Source organism: Myxine glutinosa, chromosome 12 (genome assembly GCF_964187855.1).
Source record: "Myxine glutinosa chromosome 12, kmMyxGlut1.1, whole genome shotgun sequence".
Lineage (NCBI taxonomy): Eukaryota > Metazoa > Chordata > Myxini > Myxiniformes > Myxinidae > Myxine > Myxine glutinosa.
The window spans coordinates 26,350,099-26,370,301 of NC_136272.1; the positions used below are offsets into that span (position 1 = coordinate 26,350,099).

Here is a 20,203-nt window from a genome sequence, read left to right on the forward strand (position 1 = left end):
CGCGCGGGAAACGCGCTCCGAATCGATTCTAATTGTTACAAATTTGGGCCTAATAAGTTTAGTCCCGGGTTCGAATTCCACTCCTCGACACCAATTGTTACAGACGTGGCTTGGATGTTATTTACCGAGCGGTTTTGGTATGACCACGTCTGCACAAGTTACCCGATTATACCCGAACGTCGACTAATCGCGCTGCGCTAGGTCAATAAAGGCAATAAAGGAAAAGGACACACGGCTGGGTTTCAAATGACACGACACCCAGGGTTCAGTTCTCAAGACCTCCGGAGGAGATTATATTCGTTCGGAAGGTCAGATTACAGGGACGAGAGGTACAACATAGAAAGACAAGCACTTAGACCCAATCTTATATTATTCCCAACAGACGACAGATAAACGGGACAAAGCTGACTCACACGGGGATTGATGGAAAGGACAGCGGGTATCGATGGCTCAAGGTGCACTCTTGGCTCAAGGACAGGGTCGACCCGGTCCGGTCTAGAGATGCGGGGAGGTCGCAGCGCTCGGATGGCGTCTTGTCTGCTCAAGCTGGGGGCGCATCTCACGTCACATCCGGCGCGGGGCCGCGTATATCCGGCGGGGAGTGACACGCCCTCGGCTCGTTAGCTCCGCCTCGTGGAATCGGCACGTTGCTTCTCATTGGGTGCGTGCGGGGGGGTTACCGGCTCCGCCCTTGACGAGGAGCTGACAAGGAGCCCCTTTGTGGTAACCCCGTGGAGCGCATGGTCTGGAGCGCGTTGTCTGGAGCGCATTGTCGATGGCGGCTAACCGAGCCGGTGGGAGGACGCACACTCCCCCCCGCGCAGCGCCGTGCCCCTCTGTTGTTGTAGACGGGGAAGAAGATGGGAGGAGGTATGGGAAAGGTCCTAAACTCACTACTGGTGCCATATAATCACATTCTGGTGCAACGAAGAGTCATAATTAATGGAAACGAGGCCTTAACTGACATAGACTAAGAATAACTAGCAAGATGTCCGAAAGTGGTCTACGTGTGGTGCGGTGGACCTGGGCACGACATTTAATGGGGGAAAAAGGGGAAGGTCGGCTCTACTGATTGTTGTTTACAGACAATGGGACTAGGGAATGGGGGATTGGGGATAGTTGGGGAGTATTGGGGAAAATAGGGGAATATTTACAAGCGGATATGGAGGCCAAATTCCATATTCGCAACAATATATATATATATATATATATATATATATATATATATATATATATATATATGTATATATGTATATGTATATATGTATATATATATATATATATGTATATATATATATATATATATATATATATATATATATATATATATATATATATATATATATTTATATACATACAGACTTGGCATTTAATATGGCATATTTTTTTTGTGGGGGTGAACTTACTTTTCAAGATGTCTTAGAACCAAAAGTTCATTGGAATTATGTTAAAATTATTCTAGATTTTGTTAATGTGACCTTTAAAAGAAAGAAAAACCACATTTGACATTTCGAAACAAATAAATTGATCCTTGAAAGTGATGTAAACTGATATCAAACTCAATTCATGGACAGTACTGTGTTAAACTTCTGTACGTTTTCCAGAAGTATCTCTTTATTTTGCACATTAGCCAAAAAATTTTTTAACAAAAACAAAGGTTCAATTACGACTGGGATTACGGACAGTAAAATTACAGTTCAGTACTTCGTGTAACCCCCACGAGCATTCAGGAGAGCACGTACACGTTGAGGCATGCTGTTCACGAGATTTGCCATGGTTTGGACAGGAATCGCTTGCCATGCAGTGACAATAGCCTGCTGCAATTCACGCACAGAGGTCGGCTGCTGGTCCAAGTGGTCGATTTGACGCGTTAATTCTGCCCACAAGTTCTCTATCGGATTCATATCCGGGGACATGGCAGGCCACTCCATATGCTCTACACCACGGTCAGCAAGAAAGTGTTGGATCATGCGAGCACGATGAGGCCGTGCATTGTCATGATGGAAGACAAAGTTTCCTCGAAAGGCTGCACGAGCAAATGGAAGCAATGTTTCTTCCAGAATGGCCCTGTGCTTGAACTGGTTCAGGTTTCCATTCAGAACAACCAGGTCAGTTTTGCCCCCTGCATGAAAAGCAGCCCAAACGGTCACCCCACCACCTCCAGCTTGGACTCTTGGCACTATACAATCTTTGTTGTAGGCCTCATGCACTTGTCTGCGCACTCGGATACGGCCATCTTGATGATAGACCAGAAATCTAGACTCGTCACTGAAGATCACGTGATTCCAGTGTCCTGGCTGCCATTGACGGTGCTCTCTGGCCCACTGCAATCGGCGCTGGTGGTGTTGTCTGGTCAGGCGTGGCTTTCTCAGGGGACGCCTGGCACGATAGCCTGCTTGAACCAGTCGTTGGTTGACTAGCCTTCTGGATACAGGCACATTTGTCAGTTGCTGCCACTCAGCCCTAAGCCGATTAGCTGACTTGGTACGGCCATTGCGGACTAACCGGTGCAGCTGGCGATCATCCCTCCTTGTGGTTCTGCGGGGACGTCCTGGCCTCGGTATTGGAGTAGGGACACCCCTCTGAGCATTTCGTTTCAGGATCTTTGACACCTGACCTTGAGTGATGCCATACTGCCGAGCAATAGCACGCTTTTTCATGCCGTAATTTCGTAAAGCCACCACTCCATGTCAAACAGCATTGTCGAGTTGACGGACCATCTCCAGAGGAAGCGGCAATGACTTTTGGAGACGTGCAGCAGTTGTTTTCCACTAATACAGAACGCAACAACCCTTGTATACCCGACTGTGAAGCCAATCATCAAATGCACCTGTCCGTACATTTTGCCACGCCACCTGTGATATAATCCTGTTGTTGACTTCTTGCTGCGACAGACAATCAGTGACATGGTTCTTTTAACAAATAAATCACCAAAGTGTAAAATAAACTCACCAGATTGATATACTGCGTTAAGAAAGTAAACCCAAGTCAAGAAAAAATATATATTCCATATTAAATGCCAAGTCTGTATATACACACAGTCACGTGAAAAAGTAAGTACACCCCATGTAAAGTTTTGACTTTTTCAACATATTTCAACATACAGCTATTTGATCTTCATTTAAACAATAGTGATAGATAAAGTTGATATAATATAACAAATATCATGAAACATTTACATTTTGTAGTCCATTGTATAATTTAAATAAACACAAGTACAGATACATTCAAAGTACACCGCCCCCATGCCAAATAATTAAATATCCTACAGCGCGGCATTGCCGGGGCGCCTTAGGCGCCCGGCAATACCGCAGTGCAGCTCATAGAGGCTGCTTTGGGAGGGAGAGGTGTACGCTAATTCATTGATTAATTGTATAATTAAAATCAATAAAAGATTATCACAAATTATTTTCTTAATCAATTGGCTAATAGCATAACTAAACCACTCGTGCTTCATCCGAAGATGTGTCTTTTAGAAATTTAATTAAATAAGTCATTAATAAAAAATTAAATAATTAATTGATTCACCAATAAATAATTAATCGATTAAATGATTAATCAATAAATCAAAAATATCCTTGATAGCCACATCACTTGGTCACTGTCATGTCCAAATATTAGCTTCCCAGCTCAAAAGGTGCCTGAGATATTGGCCAAATGAGAAAGAAAATAAATAAATGATTAATAATGAAAATAAATAAATAATAATCATTAAAAAATTGAATTATTAATCAATTCGGTCACAGAACACATAAACCACCACTATTTCATCAGAATCTGTAACTGAAAAAAAAAAAATTTTTTTTAGTAATTAATCGAATAATTAAATAATTAATCGATTAATTGATTAATTGATTAATCAATAAATCGAAAATATCCTTGATAGCCACATCACTTAGTCACTCATGTCCAAATATTAGCTTCCGAGCTCAAAAGGTGCCTGAGATATTGGCCAAATGAGAAAGAAAATAAATAAATGATTAATAATGAAAATAAATAAATAATCATAAAAAATTAAATTATTAAGCAATTCGGTCAGAGAACACAAACCACCACCATTTCATCAGAATCTGTAACTTTAAAAAAAAAAATTTTTTGTCATTAATCGAATAATTAAATAATTAATCGATTAATTGATTGATTAATTAATAAATCAAAAATAGCCTTTGCAGCCAAATCACCTGGTCATTGGCATAACCCAAATATCAGCTTCCTAACTCAAAAGGTGCCTGAGTTAATGGTCAGAAGAGAAAGGAAATTCAATTAATTAAATAAGTACTTAATTAATCGCTAATAATTAAATAACTCCTTAATTAATTGATTATTCAAAAAACAAAAAATATGTTTTTGACAAAGGACTTTCTCACTACTGTGCCGAAATTTCAGCTTCCTAGCTCAAAGGTTGGCTGAGATATCGTCCGGACAAACAAACAAGAAAACAAACAAACAAACAAGTACAGATACATTCAAAGTACACCACCCCCATGCCAAATAATTAAATATCCTACAGCGCGGCATTGCCGGGGCGCCTCCGGCGCCCGGCAATACCGCAGTGCACCTCATAGAGGCTGCATTGGGAGGGAGAGGTGTACGCTACCAAATTCAGATCCTGGGGGGACAGGGTCTTCTACATCGCTGCTCCCACCCTCTGGAACTCACGACCTCACACCATCAAAGACTCCTCCTCACTCACCACATTCAAAACATCACTAAAGACCCACCTGTTCAACACTGCATTCAACATTCAACCCACAGCATTTAACCCCTGACTATCTCTTCTCCTTCTCCCTCCTTTTGCTTTAAATATTTCCCTATTGATTCGTCTTTTTGCAATTGTTGTTTTCATGTATTGTCATGCATTATGTTTTCCACTCTGTCAAAGCGCCTTTGGGCTTCTTGAAAAGCGCTATACAAAATAAATGAATTATGATTATTATTATTATTATAATTAAAATCAATAAAAGATTATCACAAAATATTTTCTTAATCAATTGGCTAATAGCATAACTAAACCACAAGTGCTTCATCCGAAGATGTATCTTTTAGGAATTTAATTAAATAAGTCATTAATAAAAAATTAAATAATTAATCAATAATTAATCAATTAATCAATGAATAATTAATCGATTAAATGATTAATCAATAAATCAAAAATATCCTTGATAGCCACATCACTTGGTCACTGTCATGTCCAAATATAGCTTCCCAGCTCAAAAGGTGCCTGAGATATTGGCCAAATGAGAAAGAAAATAAATAAATGATTCATAATGAAAATAAATAAATAATAATCATTAAAAAATTAAATTATTAATCAATTCGGTCACAGAACACATAAACCACCACCATTTCATCAGAATCTACAACTGAAAAAAAATAAAAATTTAGTACTTAATCAAATAATTAAATAATTAATCGATTAATTGATTAATTGATTAATCAATAAATCAAAAATATCCTTGATAGCGACATCACTTGGTCACTCATGTCCAAATATTAGCTTCCGAGCTCAAAAGGTGCCTGAGATATTGGCCAAATGAGAAAGAAAATAAATAAATGATTAATAATGAAAATAAATAAATAATAATCATAAAAAATTAAATTATTAATCAATTCGGTTAGAGAACACATAAACCACCACCATTTCATCAGATTCTGTAACTTAAAAAAAAGAAAAAAAATTGTCATTAATTGAATAATTAAATAATTAATCGATTAATTGATTAATTAATAAATCAAAAATAGCCTTTGCAGCCAAATCACCTGGTCATTGGCAGTCCAAATATCAGCTTCCTAACTCAAAAGGTGCCTGAGTTAATGGTCAGAAGAGAAAGGAAATTTGATTAATTAAATAAGTACTTAATTAACCGCTCATAATTAAATAACTCCTCAATTAATTGATTAATCAAAAAACAAAAAATACCTTTTTGACAAAGGACTTGCTCACTATTGTGCCGAAATTTCAGCTTCCTAGCTCAAAGGATGGCTGAGATATCGCCCGGACAAACAAACAAGAAAGAAAGAAAGAAAACAAACAAGAAAGAAAACAAACAAGAAGAAAAACAAACAACGAGAGTGAAAACTGAGTTCTCCCTTTCAGCATGCGTCACTGCCGAGCCCCCTTCGGTGCCCGGCAATGACGATTTGCAATGCCTGGAGATGGCATAGGAAAGGTGCGGTGTACAATAAATGCAAATGCCGCATGTGGAAAAGGTAAGTACACCCTTGGCTCTAATAGGTGGTATTTCCCCCTTTGGCAGAAACAACCTCAAGTAGGCGTTTCTTATAACTGCCTACCAGTCTCTAACATCGACTGGGAGAAATTTTTGCCCACTCCTCCATGCAGAATTCTTTCAGCTGTGCGATGTTTGAGGGGTTTCTTGCATGCACAGCTCGTTTCAAATCCCCCCACAACATCTCAATGGGATTTAGATCCGGGCTTTGACTTGGCCATTCCAGAACCCTCCATTTCTCTCTTTTCAGCCATTCCTTGGTGGATTTACTGGTGTGTTTAGGGTCATTGTCATGTTGCAAGGTCCACCTTCGGTTGAGCTTCAACTTTCCGACAGATGGCCTCACATTATCCTCAAGCATCCTCTGGTACAATGAAGAATTCATCGTGGATTATATGATGGTGAGCTGCCCAGGCCCTGATGCAGCAAAGCTGCCCCAAACCATAATATTTCCACCACCATGCTTTACAGTTGGTATCAGGTTCTTGTGGTCAAATGCTGTCTTTGGTTTTCGCCAAACATATCTTCTGGTACTGTGGCCAAATAGCTCTACCTTTGACTCATTTGGCCAGAGCACATTGTTCCAGAAGTGCTGGTCTTTGCCTAGGTGTTCATTGGCAAACTTTAGTCTTGCCCTGATGTTCTTTCTGGACAGCAAAGGTTTCCTCCTGGCACACTTCCCATGTAGATCAAATTTGTGCAGCCTCTTTCTAATGGTAGACTCGTGCACTTTGACATCAACAGTGGCAAGAGCTACCTGTAGGTCCCGTGATGACATTCTGGGGTCCTTCGAGACTTCTTTCAGCATCTTGCGGTCTGCTCTCGGGCTGAACTTACTGGGGCGGCCTGGCCTGAACAAGTTGGCAGTTGTTTGGAATCTTCTCCACTTGTAGATGATCTTCCGGACAGTCGAATGATTGATTTCAAATTGTTTGGAGATCTTTTTAAATCCCTTCCCAGACTCGTAGGCATCAATAACCTTCTTTCTGATGGCCTCAGAGAGCTCTTTTGATCTTGGCATGGTGACACCGTACACTTCAACAACAAAGAGCAAACCAAACTAAATGTCTGAGGTTTAAATAAGACAGGTTCCTCCAAGATCCTCTCTAACGATGTTCTAATCATTTGCACCTGAGCTGGTGCACCTGATTCTAATTTTAGATATTTGAAGTGGTGATAAATGTAGGGGTGTACTTACTTTTTCCACGTGCGAAATTTGCATTTATGTTTATTTAAATTATACAATGGATTACAAAATGTAAATGTTTCATGATATTTGTTATATTATATCACCTTTATCTGTCAATATTGTTGTTGACGATGTTTTCATTGTGACGACTAGCAACGGCACCCTCCCTGTGGGCGGGGCTTCAATTGGGAGGCCCAAATGAAAAGGCTAAATATCAGAAATTGAAGGCTTTTTTTCTTTTAAACGATTGATAGAAAACATCCGTTAAATCTCGATCGGTGCAGCCGTTTGTGCGGCACCCGGGAAAATAACGTCCACGTTTGCACCGATCGGCTGCACCGGGTGCCGCACAAACGGCTGCACCGATCGGCTCAAAATCCTTTTAACTGTTGATTTGGAAGTTTTTACAATGAAGGAAACACGTATCGGGAGTACATACGACATTGGGAGTACATACGACATCGGGAGTACATACGACATCGGGAAGACTAACTGCACGGGTCTTCAGTATCAAGCTTAAATCTCTCATGGCGGATCTGAAGAGCGGAATGCTTAGATAAGTGTTGGGCTACTTCGGCATGAAGAAGGATCAAACGTCGACTCCCATACTGCCACATCCTGCTGATACTTGCTCCCGCATGACGTTATTTTCCCGGGTGCCACACAAACGTCTGCACCGATCGAGATTTAACGGATGTTTATATGAATCGTTTAAAAGAAGAAAAAAAAGCCTTCAATTTTTGATATTTAGCCTTTTCATTTGGGCCTCCCAATTGAAGCCCCGCCTGTAGGGCGGGTACCGTTGCGAGTATATATAATAATCAATCTGTGTATATATATATATATATATATATATATATATATATATATATACATACATACATACATGACCAAAAGTATGCGGACACCCCTTCTAATTCGTGGATTCGGCTATTTCAGCCACACCCATTGCTGAAAGGTATATATAATCAAGCACACAGCCATGCAATCTCCAGAGAGCACAGACAAACATTGGCAGTAGAATGGACCGTACTGAAGAGCTCAGTGACTTTCAACGTGGCATCGTCATGGGATGCCACCTTTCCAACAAGTCAGTTGGTCAAATTTCTGCCCTGCGAGAGTTGCCCCGGTCAACTGTAAGTGCTGTTATTGTGAAGTGGAAAAATCTCGGAGCAACAACAGCTCAGCTGCAAAGTGGTAGGCACACAAGTTCACAGAACGGGACCGCCGAGTGCTGAAGCGCATAGTGCGTAAAAATTGTCTCTCGTCGGTTGCAACATTCACTACCGAGTTCCAAACTGCCTCTGGAAGCAACGTCAGCACAACAACTGTTCGTCGGGAGCTTCATGAAATGGGTTTCCATGGCCGAGCAGCTGCACACAAGCCTTAGATCTCCATGCACAATGCCAAGAGTCGGGTGGTTTTTTTTTTTTGGTTTTTTTTTTTTGTTGGGGATACAAGATCGAGGCTCGTGAAAGAGCGAACATTAATCACACAGAAAGACAAACCGACACATAAAACATATAACATCGGGAGCGGTAGACAAGATGGGGAGAGAGGGGGAAGGACACAAACACAACATTTGAGAGCAGGGACCGAGAGACATGGAGACATGGAGACATCGAGAGATCTGAGAGAGGGCGAGGGCTTTGGGGGGGGGGGGCATGGGAAGGGGGCGGTGGGAGAGGTATAAAACATATGGACACTGCCAGGACTTCCAGGAAAGAAGTTGGAATTTCAAACAAGGTGGATCTGGGGTGAATTAGCGGGGGTAGAAAAGATCAAGGTTTTGGATGGGGGAAGATAAGAGATGGTGGTGAACAGCTGTTTTAAAGACCTGGAGGGAGGAGTGGGATTGAAGGGAGTGTGGGAGTTTGTTCCAGAGGCAGGAGAAAAGAGGAATGAAGGAGTGAAGGTGAGCAGAGAGTCGAGATTTTGGCAGTTTAACCATCAGAGGCTTGCTGGCAGATCTTGTGCGACCTGTAGGAATATTTGGGGGACAGAGCACAGAGAGAGCTGGGGGAGCAAGGCCGGAGAGGAGTCGGTAGAAGACAGAAAGACCACCTACCTGCCTGCGGTGAGTGCTTGGGAGTACATACGACATCGGGAGTACATACGACATCGGGAAGACTAACTGCACTGGTCTTCAGTATCAAGCTTACATCTCTCATGGCGGATCTGAAGAGCGGTGGTGTAAAGCTCGCCGCCATTGGACTCTGGAGCAATGGAAACGCGTTCTCTGGAGTGATGAATCACGCTTCACCATTTGGCAGTCTGATGGACGAATCTGGTTTGGCGGATGCCAGGAGAACGCTACCTGCCCAAATGCACAGTGCCAACTGTAAAGTTTGGTGGAGGAGGAATAATGGTCTGGGGCTGTTTTTCATGGTTCGAGCTAGGCCCGTTGGTTCCAGTGAAGGGAAATCTTAACGCTACAGCATACAATGACATTTTAGAGGATTGTGTCCTTCCAACGTTGTGGCAACAGTTTGTGGAAGGTCCTTTCCTGTTTCAGCATGACAATGCCACTGTGCACAAAGCGAGGTCCATATAGAAATGGTTTGTTGATATCGGTGTGGAAAAATTTGACTGGCCTGCACAGAGCCCTGACCTCACCCCCATCGAACACCTTTGGGATGAATTGGAACGCTGACAGCAAGCCAGGCCTAATCGCCCAACATCAGTGCCCGACTTCATTCATGGTCTGGTGGCTGAATGGAAGCAAATCCCCGCAGCAATGTTATGACATCTCGTCAAGTGGAAAGCCTTCCCAGAAGAGTGCAGGCTGTTCTAGCAGCAAAGGGGGGACCAACTCCATATTCATGCCCATGATTTTGGAATGAGATGTGTGATGTTCGGGTGTCTGCATACTTTTGGTCATGTAGTGTATATATATATATATATATATTTTTTATTTTATTTTATTTTTTTTTTTTTTTCACAATTACCATTGCATGTTTTAAATGTTATTGAAGTTGGGTGGTATTCCTCTTGGTAATATAAATGTTACTTGTAAGTAATAAAACAATATCTCCCACCGGCTCTCCTGCCAGACACCGGGAACAACTCTGAATGGCTCGTCTATCTGCTTGGACCAGCTCCTGGGAATACAGAAGTACAATGTGTCAGTCCTGCCAAGTATGGATGGCCTTTCACTTTCAACAAATTGTTTAGAACATGGTTATCACTGTTTGCCTTCAGTGAGAATTCGCTGGGGCATAAAAAGGTCTTTTCTCTCACCTCTATCAGCAAGGCCACACTTTATATGAGGATCAATGTTTAATTTAAAACCTTTGTCCTGCTGAATTAAAAAAAAATTCTTTGCAAACGCCTTTTAACACTAAATGTGGTATATATCAGAATTAAGAGCTGTAACGTACCAGTGCAAGAAGGTAGTGGGGGATGAAGAATGAAGCTTCAAGTGCAGGTAAGTACCTTCTCATCTTTGGGAGGGTGCTCTTCGAGGGTGCTGGAAAATTCTTGCAAGTGTGTCAACATGTCATAATGTGGGTTACCAGCGAGACAGGTTCGGCACGCTCGTTTCTCATGGGGGGTAATGAGTAAGACCAAAGGGAAAAGGGAGGGAGAAGATGATGAAACGTGAGATCTCAAATCAAGCTTCGGTATAAGCAGAGTGCCTCAGGCTAACTGCTTATTCAAAATGGATCTGTGCTGTAATTAATCCTGTCAATTTCTAATTAATCCTGTCAATTTCTAATTAATGCTAGCTCTTCCACGAGCCTCGACCATGTGTACAATTTTTTTTTTCAGCCCAACTACCAGTCAATAAATCACGTGGACTGCACGGATAAAAACGGACAACATGCTCAGGTTGGTAATCATGATGAAGTGATGCTCTCAAGGTTTGATGCAAAAGATGAAATTATCCCGAAGGGATCATCTAGTCAGGTTCACTATGTTTTTTCGTTCAAATGTTTTGGAGATTAGCAAAGCTATACATTTTTGGAATATTCAGAGCATGAGGAATCCAAAAATTAATGTTGGCATTTGCGTAGACACCTTTGCGAAAATGACACTCAGGACAGTGATGAAGATCTGTAAAAGCATATTCCTGAACGGTGCAGACCTAGTAGATCCTGTGTATAGGACTTATAGTTCAATCTGATACGAACAAGGCTGTTTTCTTGCTTTATAAACCCATACCTATAACTTCAAAAGACTTGCAATATCATGTATTGTAGCGGCTACCGCTGGGTTTACACAATCGCCTTGCACCTACCAAGGACGCGGAGCGATCACCATGCCGGGCTCGTCCAGGACGCCCGGGCAGGCCCGCGCTCAACTTGCCAGGCCTCGGCTGGGACGCCCGGGCATGCCCGGCCAGGCCCGCTCTCGACTTGCCAGGCCGCGTCCGGGACGCCCGGCCACGCCCCCTCTCGCCTTTCCCGGGCAAACGCTCCGGGATAATGTGTGTATATATATTGCTGCCCGATAAACGGGCTTTTCAGAGTACCCGAGTTGTTTTGTGACAATAAAGAAACTCGGACGAATTCCAGCTTTTTGTCGCGTCCATTCTTCCGATTGACGTGGGAGCACAGCTCCTACATTGGTGACCTACCGACATGGACACAGCAGTTGCCCTTAAACTGCCTACCTTCTGGGAGGCTCACGCGGCGGTTTGGTTCACCCAGGCGGACTCCCTGTTCGCCCTGCGAGGCATCACGGCCGACGACACCCGCTTCCACCATGTGGTAGCAGCGCTCGGTTCAGCCACCGCGGCCCGCGCCCTGAGCCTCCTCGAGAGCCCGCCAGCCGCTGACAAATACGGCGCGATTAAAAAGCTCCTCCTTGACGCTTTCACCCTCCCATCGGCGGAACGCGCACGGCGCCTGCTCGACCTGCCCGAGCTCGGCGACACGCGCCCGTCCGAGCGAATGGACTACATGCTTTCGCTGCTCGGCGAGCACTCTCCGGCATTCCTGTTCCGGGAGCTGTTCCTCCGTCAGCTGCCTAGCCCGGTACGCCTCGCCCTGGCAAGCACGACTATCACGGATCCCCGCGCCCTCGCCAGGGAAGCCGACAAGATCTCCGCGGCAGGCCAACGCATTGCAGCAGCGACTTGGGGCCCACCGCCGTCCGACGCAACGCCCATGGCGCCCGAGCACCCGGCACGGTCGACGACCGAACTGCCGACGCAATTGGCGGCCGCTACGCCGAGCCGACCACCTCCAGCACGACGACCAGGGCCTCCACCTGACCAAGCGTGGTGTTACTATCATGCCAGGTTCGGACAGAAGGCCTGGACGTGCCGACCCCCGTGCACCTTCGGCAGGCCAGGAAACGGCCGGGCAGGCGTTCATTACCAGCCATGAGCGCCGGCCACACGGGCAACTTACTTTTCATCACGGACAAAGCGTCCGGACGGCGCTTCCTGTGCGACACCGGCGCCCAACTGAGCGTCATACCCGCCTCTGATCAGGACAGGCAGTCCGCGGTTTGCGGCCCCTCCTTGGTTGCGGCCAACGGATCGGCCATCCGCACCTTCGGCCCGCGCAACGTCACCCTCTGCTTCGGCGGCCAACGCTTTACTTGGACGTTTGTAACCGCAAACGTGCCCATGGCTCTGCTAGGCGCCGACTTCCTCTGCGCACACGGACTGCTGGTGGACGTCCAACGGCGTCGCCTCATCAACGCCGAGACCTTCAGCTCCCTGGTATGCACATTGAGCAGCTCCGCTCCGACCGAGCTGGCATGCGCCCTCCCGGCGGCGAACGAGTTTGCTCGCCTGCTCACGGAGTTCCCGGCCCTCACGCGGCCAACGTTTTCGGCCGTCGCAGTACGACATGGGATCGAGCACCACATACCAACCACGGGCCTGCCGGTCTACGCCAGAGCCCGCCGCCTCGACCCAGCCAAGCTCGCCGTGGTCAAAGCCGAGTTCAACGCTTTGGAACACCTCGGCATCGTGCGGCGCTCCGATAGCGCATGGGCTTCGCCACTACACATCGTCCCAAAGCCAGGGGGCGGCTGGCGCCCATGTGGCGACTTCGGCCGCCTTAACGATGCTACCACCCCCGACAGGTATCCGATCCCGCACATCCAAGACTTCTCCACCCGTCTGGTAGGACGGGTCATTTTTTCAAAAATCGATCTCATACGGGGATATCACCAGGTACCTGTCAGGGCGGCCGACGTCCCTAAAACGGCCGTCATCACGCCGTTCGGCTTATTCGAATTCCTACGGATGCCGTTTGGCCTCAAGAACGCGGCTCAGGCGTTCCAGCGCTTGATGGACGGCGTGCTGCGTGACCTGCCGTTCCTCTTCGTTTACCTGGACGACATCCTCGTCGCCAGCACGTCCCGGGCCGAGCACCTCCTCCACCTCCGAACACTGTTCGGGCGCCTCAGCGAGCACGGCCTCATCGTCAACCCGGCCAAATGCCACTTCGGCACGACGGCCGTTAATCTTTTGGGCCACCACATCACCAAGAACGGGGCCGTGCCGCTGCCAACCAAGGTCGAGGCCATCACCACGTTTCCGCGTCCCCGCTCCATAAAGGCCCTGCAGAAATTCCTGGGAATGGTGAATTTCTATCACCGCTACGTGCCCCACGCTGCTCAACTCATGCGGCCCCTCTACGAAGCCCTCCGGGGCAAGCCGGCCAAGCATGACATCGTCTGGTCCGCAGCAATGGACGCGGCCTTCCAAAGCTCAAAGCGGGCCCTCGCCGACGCAACACTGCTCGCTCACCCGGTGCTCAATGCTCCCATCGCCCTCACCACGGATGCCTCCGACTACGCGGTGGGCGCCGTACATGAGCAATGGGTGAACGGGGTTTGGCAGCCACTCGCTTTTTTCAGCCGGCAGCTCCGGCCGAACGAGCTCAAATACAGCACGTTTGACCGTGAGCTCCTCGGTCTACACCTGGCCGTTTGCCATTTCCGCCACCTCCTGGAGGGCCGACCCTTCACGGCGTTCGTCGACCACAAGCCGTTGGTTTACACAATGGCCAAGGTCACAGAGCCGTGGTCGGCCCACCAACAGCGCCACCTCTCCGCCGTGTCGGAGTTTACCACGGACATCCAGCACGTCGCCGGCAAAAACAACGCCGTGGCCGACTGTCTTTCTCGGGCCAGCGTGAACGCGGTCCACCTCGGCGTGGACTTCGCGCTTATGGCGGTGGACCAAACCACCGACACCACGGTGCAAGCCCTCCGGGCGGCGGACACGGGCCTCCGCCTGGCTGACATCCCCTTCGCGGACACTGTCCTGCTCTGCGACGTCTCCCAAGGCCAGCCTCGCCCCATCGTGCCCGTTGCCTGGCAACGCCGCATCTTCGCCTCCCTCCACGGCCTTTCCCACCCGGGCCGGAAAGCTTCCCAGAAGCTGGTGTCGGCGCGATTCGTCTGGCACGGCCTTCGACGGGACGTCCGCGATTGGACCAGCTCCTGCACAGCCTGCCAACAGGCCAAGGTCCACCGACACACCCAGGCCCCGCTGGCACCTTTCACCGTGCCCGAACGACGTTTCGACCACGTCAACGTGGATCTGGTGGGCCCCCTCCCCCCATCACAGGGGTTCACACACCTGCTCACCATGGTGGACAGGACCACCAAGTGGCCGGAAGCCGTTCCCCTCGTCTCCACCACCACCGCCGACGTGGCGCAGGCTTTCATCGCCACCTGGGTCGCCTGCTTCGGCGCACCGGTGGACATCTCATCAGACCGCGGACCGCAGTTCACCTCCGAGCAGTGGGACGCGGTCGTCCGCAACCTGGGGGTCAAGCTCCACCGTACTACGGCCTACCACCCCCAAGCCAACGGGTTGTGCGAGCGATTCCACCGCTCCATGAAGGCCGCGCTCATGGCCGGCCTTCAAGACGGCGGTTGGGCCGACTGGCTGCCGTGGGTCCTTTTGGGCCTCCGCACGGCCCCCAAGGAGGACCTCCGGGCATCCACCGCCGAGCTTGTCTACGGCCAGGCGCTACGCGTCCCGGGCGAATTCGTGCCCGACGCTACCAGTCCCTGGTCCGCAGCTCACCAGCGCTCGCACCTCCAGGAGGCCGCCCGACGGTTTGCCCCCGTGCCAACATCCCACCATGGTGACCCCCAGTCCGACGTCCCCCCAGCGCTTCGCACAGCGGAGTACGTTTTTGTGCATCATGGCGCACATCGGGGGCCACTCCGGCCGCCGTACGACGGGCCCTTCCGGGTCCTGCGACGGGACGACAAGTCGTTCGTCATCGACATCGGCGGCAGGTCGGACCGGATTGCGGTGGACCGCCTCAAGCCGGCGCACGTGGACATCGACCAACCGCCACGGTTGGCCCTTCCGCCGTGGCGAGGCCGCCCCCCGTCCACGGTGCCCCCCACTCGACCGCCCACCACCACACCGGCCCCCCCCCCACGACCCGCCAGGGGTCGCTTCAGCCGGGTCATCAGGACCCCCCTCAAATTGACCCTGCCGGTGCAAGTCGATTCTGGGGGGACGTGTGTAGCCGCTACCGCTGGGTTTACACAATCGCGTTGCACCTACCAAGGACGCGGAGCGATCACCATGCCGGGCTCGTCCAGGATGCCCGGGCAGGCCCGCGCTCAACTTGCCAGGCCTCGGCCGGGACGCCCGGGCATGCCCGGGCACGCCCGGCCACGCCCGCCCTCGACTTGCCAGGCCGCGGCCAGGACGCCCGGCCACGCCCCCTCTCGCCTTTCCCGGGCAAACGCTCCGGGATAATGTGTGTATATATATTGCTGCCCGATAAACGGGCTTTTCAGAGTACCCGAGTTGTTTTGTGACAATAAAGAAACTCGGACGAATTCCAGCTTTTTGTCGCGTCCATTCTTCCGATTGACGTGGGAGCACAGCTCCTACAGTATTATGTAAAACAGTTATATCACAAATATAAAGACAATGGTTTTCAATTACCTTTGTTTGTTGCTTTTCTATAATCCTGAGCACTATTTTGAGTCCTTTAATGGATTCCTTGACCCAGAAAACATAGGATTAGCATATTTAATTAAGTTTCTAGGTTGACTAGAAGCCGAGACAGCGCAAAATATGTATTTTATGGCGGCCATTTTGAAAATCCAAAATGGCGGCCATGCAGGTTTCTGTGCAAATGCCGACATTGATTTTCGGATTCTCCATGCTCTGATGATTCCAAAAATGTACAGGTTTGCTAATCTCCCAAAATTTTGAACGAAATTATATTTGTTAACATAGTGAACCTGAATAATCGGGATCTTTATTTCATTCCTAAAGTTTATGGGATTTGAAGTGAAGATAATCCAGAATGAATGTTTTGCATGCACCCCTCACTTAAGTCCATATCTCACACAATTCAATTCCCTCTTTTGCACTAAGAAGTCACAACATCACTATTAAATTAACTCTCGTTCAAACAAAAGCACACACACACACACACACACACACACACACACACACACACACACACACACACACACACACACACACACACAGACACACACACACACACACAGACACACACACACACACACACGCTTGCACATACACATACACTCACACACACACACACACGCTCACATACACACATGTTTGCACATACACACATGCTCACACATACACACATGTTCACACATACACACATGTTCGCGCATACACATGTTCACACACACGCTCACACATACACATATGCTCACACACACGCTCACACATACACATATGCTCACACACTCACACACACACACACATACACACATGTTCACACATGCTCGCACATACACACACACGCTCGCACATACACACACGCTCACATATACATGCTCACATATGTTCACATACATGCACACATGTTCGCACACACACTCACACACACACATGCTCACACACACACATATGTTCACACATGCTCACATATACATGCTCACACATGCACATGTTCACACATACACACACGCTCACACATACACACATGTTCACATGCACACACACACACGTTCACACACACACACGTTCACACACACACATGCTCACACATACACACATGCTCACATATACATGCTCACACATACACACATGTTCACACACACAAACGCTCACACATGCACATGTTCACACACACAAACGCTCACACATGCACATGTTCACACATACACACACGCTCACACATACACACATGTTCACACATGCTCACATACACATGCTCACAAATGTACATGTTCACACATACACACATGCTCACACATACACATATGCTCACATACACACACACACATGCTCACACATACACACATGCTCACATATACATGCTCACACATGCACACATGTTCACACACACAAACGCTCGCACATACACATGTTCACACATACACACATGTTCAGACATACACACATGCATGCTCACACTCACACACATTCATGCTCTCTCACACATACATGCTCTCTCACACATACATGCTCTCGCACACACTCTCACACATACATGCTCTCGCACACACTCTCACACATACATGTTCAATAATTACTCCTCTTGTACTCACGACCGACTTATTGTCCTTTCCTGTCACTCACTCATCCAGTAATCTCTGCACTCACCCCTCCCCCTTTTCCTTTCATTAAATATTCCCCCTGCCTTTCATTCGTATCCTCACTAATTCTGCACTCGCATCTTATACCCCTCCTCCCTCGCACTCATCCTCGATCATATCTAATTCTTCACATTCACATCCTCTGTGCCCCTCCCCCCGGGCCCCCCAACCTCCCTCACCAACTCCCCGGGCTCCCCCCCGGATCCTCGCCGTTTGCAGCTTTCCGAGGCGCGCATGGTGGGAGAACTCGTACTGTATACAACTACAAGGCAACGATTATTTCACTATAATCGCCTCTTCGCTCTTTGTATCACTGTGCGAAGATGTGGGTGTTGCTCGTTAATATTTAATCGATTTAACACGTACGAGTTATCTCTGTTCCATTTTTCTCGGCACTTCCTTTATTCCCCCTTCGTTTGACCTTTGTCTTCGTCTGGCTCCTCCCACTTTCCTCAAGCACCTCCCCTTCGGTCCCCTGCTCGCATTCGCTCGTGGAATGCTCAATCTCCCGGGCCTGTCGAAAAGAGTATGCCATTGTGTGCGAGTACCTTGCTAAAATCCCGCCAGTTTCGTGGGATAAAACCCGTTGTAACTCGTCATACAGTGCCAGAAGACAATAGTCTTACGAGAGTTGACGACCAGCATTAATGTGTACAAATTACGTACTGTACATGATGGGATTTGAATATAGCACCCGCTGTGTGTGTTCGTTCACATGAGCAGCAAACCGACTAAAATTGAACTTTTAAAATGTTCATCTCAGGCCCATATAGTCGGGGAGCCAGAGTGAGCTATCGTGCAAAATACGTTTTGGATATGGAGATGGATGCTGTACTTTGTTTGAATGTATTTTTGATATGATCTATGAGGAATAGATATATCTATGTTGTGTGCTCGGCGAAAGCTTTTGCGAACTCAAATGATGGCCCAAACTTTTGCTTGCAACACTTTTGGGGCAAAAAAATTTGGAGTATGGAAAATACATTTGGGATTTACATCGGGTCATCTTTCAAGAAAATATACCTGTTAGGTAGGTATCAGTAGAAAGTTCTTAGTCCAAGCCACAATTTGGTAGTAAAATAATTTTGATTACATTATTACAATACAATAAATTATCAGGATTATAACTAAATTAATTGACATATGTGGGGAAATTACATTCCCAGGCCAGGAATTGCTGGTCTGGGCATGTAATTTTCCCACATATGTCGATTAATTGATTACATTATTGATGACGTCACCAGAGCTCAAAAAAGTCATCAATCTTAAAGGTTAGTGAAAATCTGGATACCGCTTCCATAAGAGAACTGAAATATTACTAGAGAAAGTAAACTCATGAAGAAAGTTTTTGATAGCAAGATATTCATCAAAAGTAATATAGTCGTTATGTTTACCCCTTAGATGTTTCAAGCCAAATTTTGCAAATATGGTCAAAATTGGGGAATTCCTAGGAAAAGGTGTAACCTGCATAATTTTACATTCTACTGTTTTTTACACATTAATGTGATCTACACTCTTCTATTGCAAGCTTTGGAAGTCTTGATGTTGTCTGAGTCATGCAAAACTGATGATGTGTCGTTACTTTCAGTTCAAGTGAACAGAGTCCGTGAATTAATAAATAGCAGAAAAAACAACAAGAAAGAGCAATCGGAGATTGTAAACCCTCGCCAGGATGTATTTTCAGTGGTTTTTAAGGCTTTTGTGTTAAAACAAATATGGCGGCCGAACCACGTGACCGATGACGTCATCATTATTTTTTTTGTCTCCACTAATTTATTCCTTGATGATGCTCAATAAATTTCATCTTGATCAGATGAAGTTTTGTACTTGTCGAATTATGACGTCATAATGGAGGCACCTATGACATCATCATTAACATATGTTATTCCACATGGAGAGTTCTTTACAATGAGCCATGTCTCAATTTTTTCTATGCTGCACTTTCAGAGATAGAGGTGCAAGTGTTTTCGGTTTTTCCAAGATGGCGGCCGAACCACGTGACCGATGACGCCATTAATTTTTTTTCTCTACCAATTTATGCCGACATGACGCTCAAGAAATTTCATCTTGATAGGATAAAGTTTTATACTTGTCGAATTATAATGTTATAATGGAGGCACTTATGACATCATCATTAACATATTTTATTCCCCATGGAGAGTTCTGTACAATGAGCCATGTCTCAATTTTTTTTCTGTTCAGCACTTTCGGAGATATAGAGGTGCAAATTTTTTCAGTATTTCCAAGATGGCGG

General features: G+C 46.7%; 1 long non-coding RNA gene across 1 annotated transcript in view; it reads right to left on the reverse strand.

Annotated features, from left to right (window-relative positions):
• LOC144888508 (uncharacterized) overlaps nucleotides 1–18,384 on the reverse strand; it is a 36,439-nt gene extending 18,055 nt beyond the window's left edge. Inside the window, exons 1-3 of the long non-coding RNA XR_013621075.1 lie at nucleotides 18,129–18,384; nucleotides 10,855–10,962; nucleotides 10,458–10,520 (exon numbers count right to left, since the gene is read on the reverse strand). This is a non-coding gene — a long non-coding RNA (uncharacterized LOC144888508). The remainder of the gene's footprint in view (nucleotides 1–10,457; nucleotides 10,521–10,854; nucleotides 10,963–18,128) is intronic.
• Nucleotides 18,385–20,203: the final 1,819 nt, after the last annotated feature.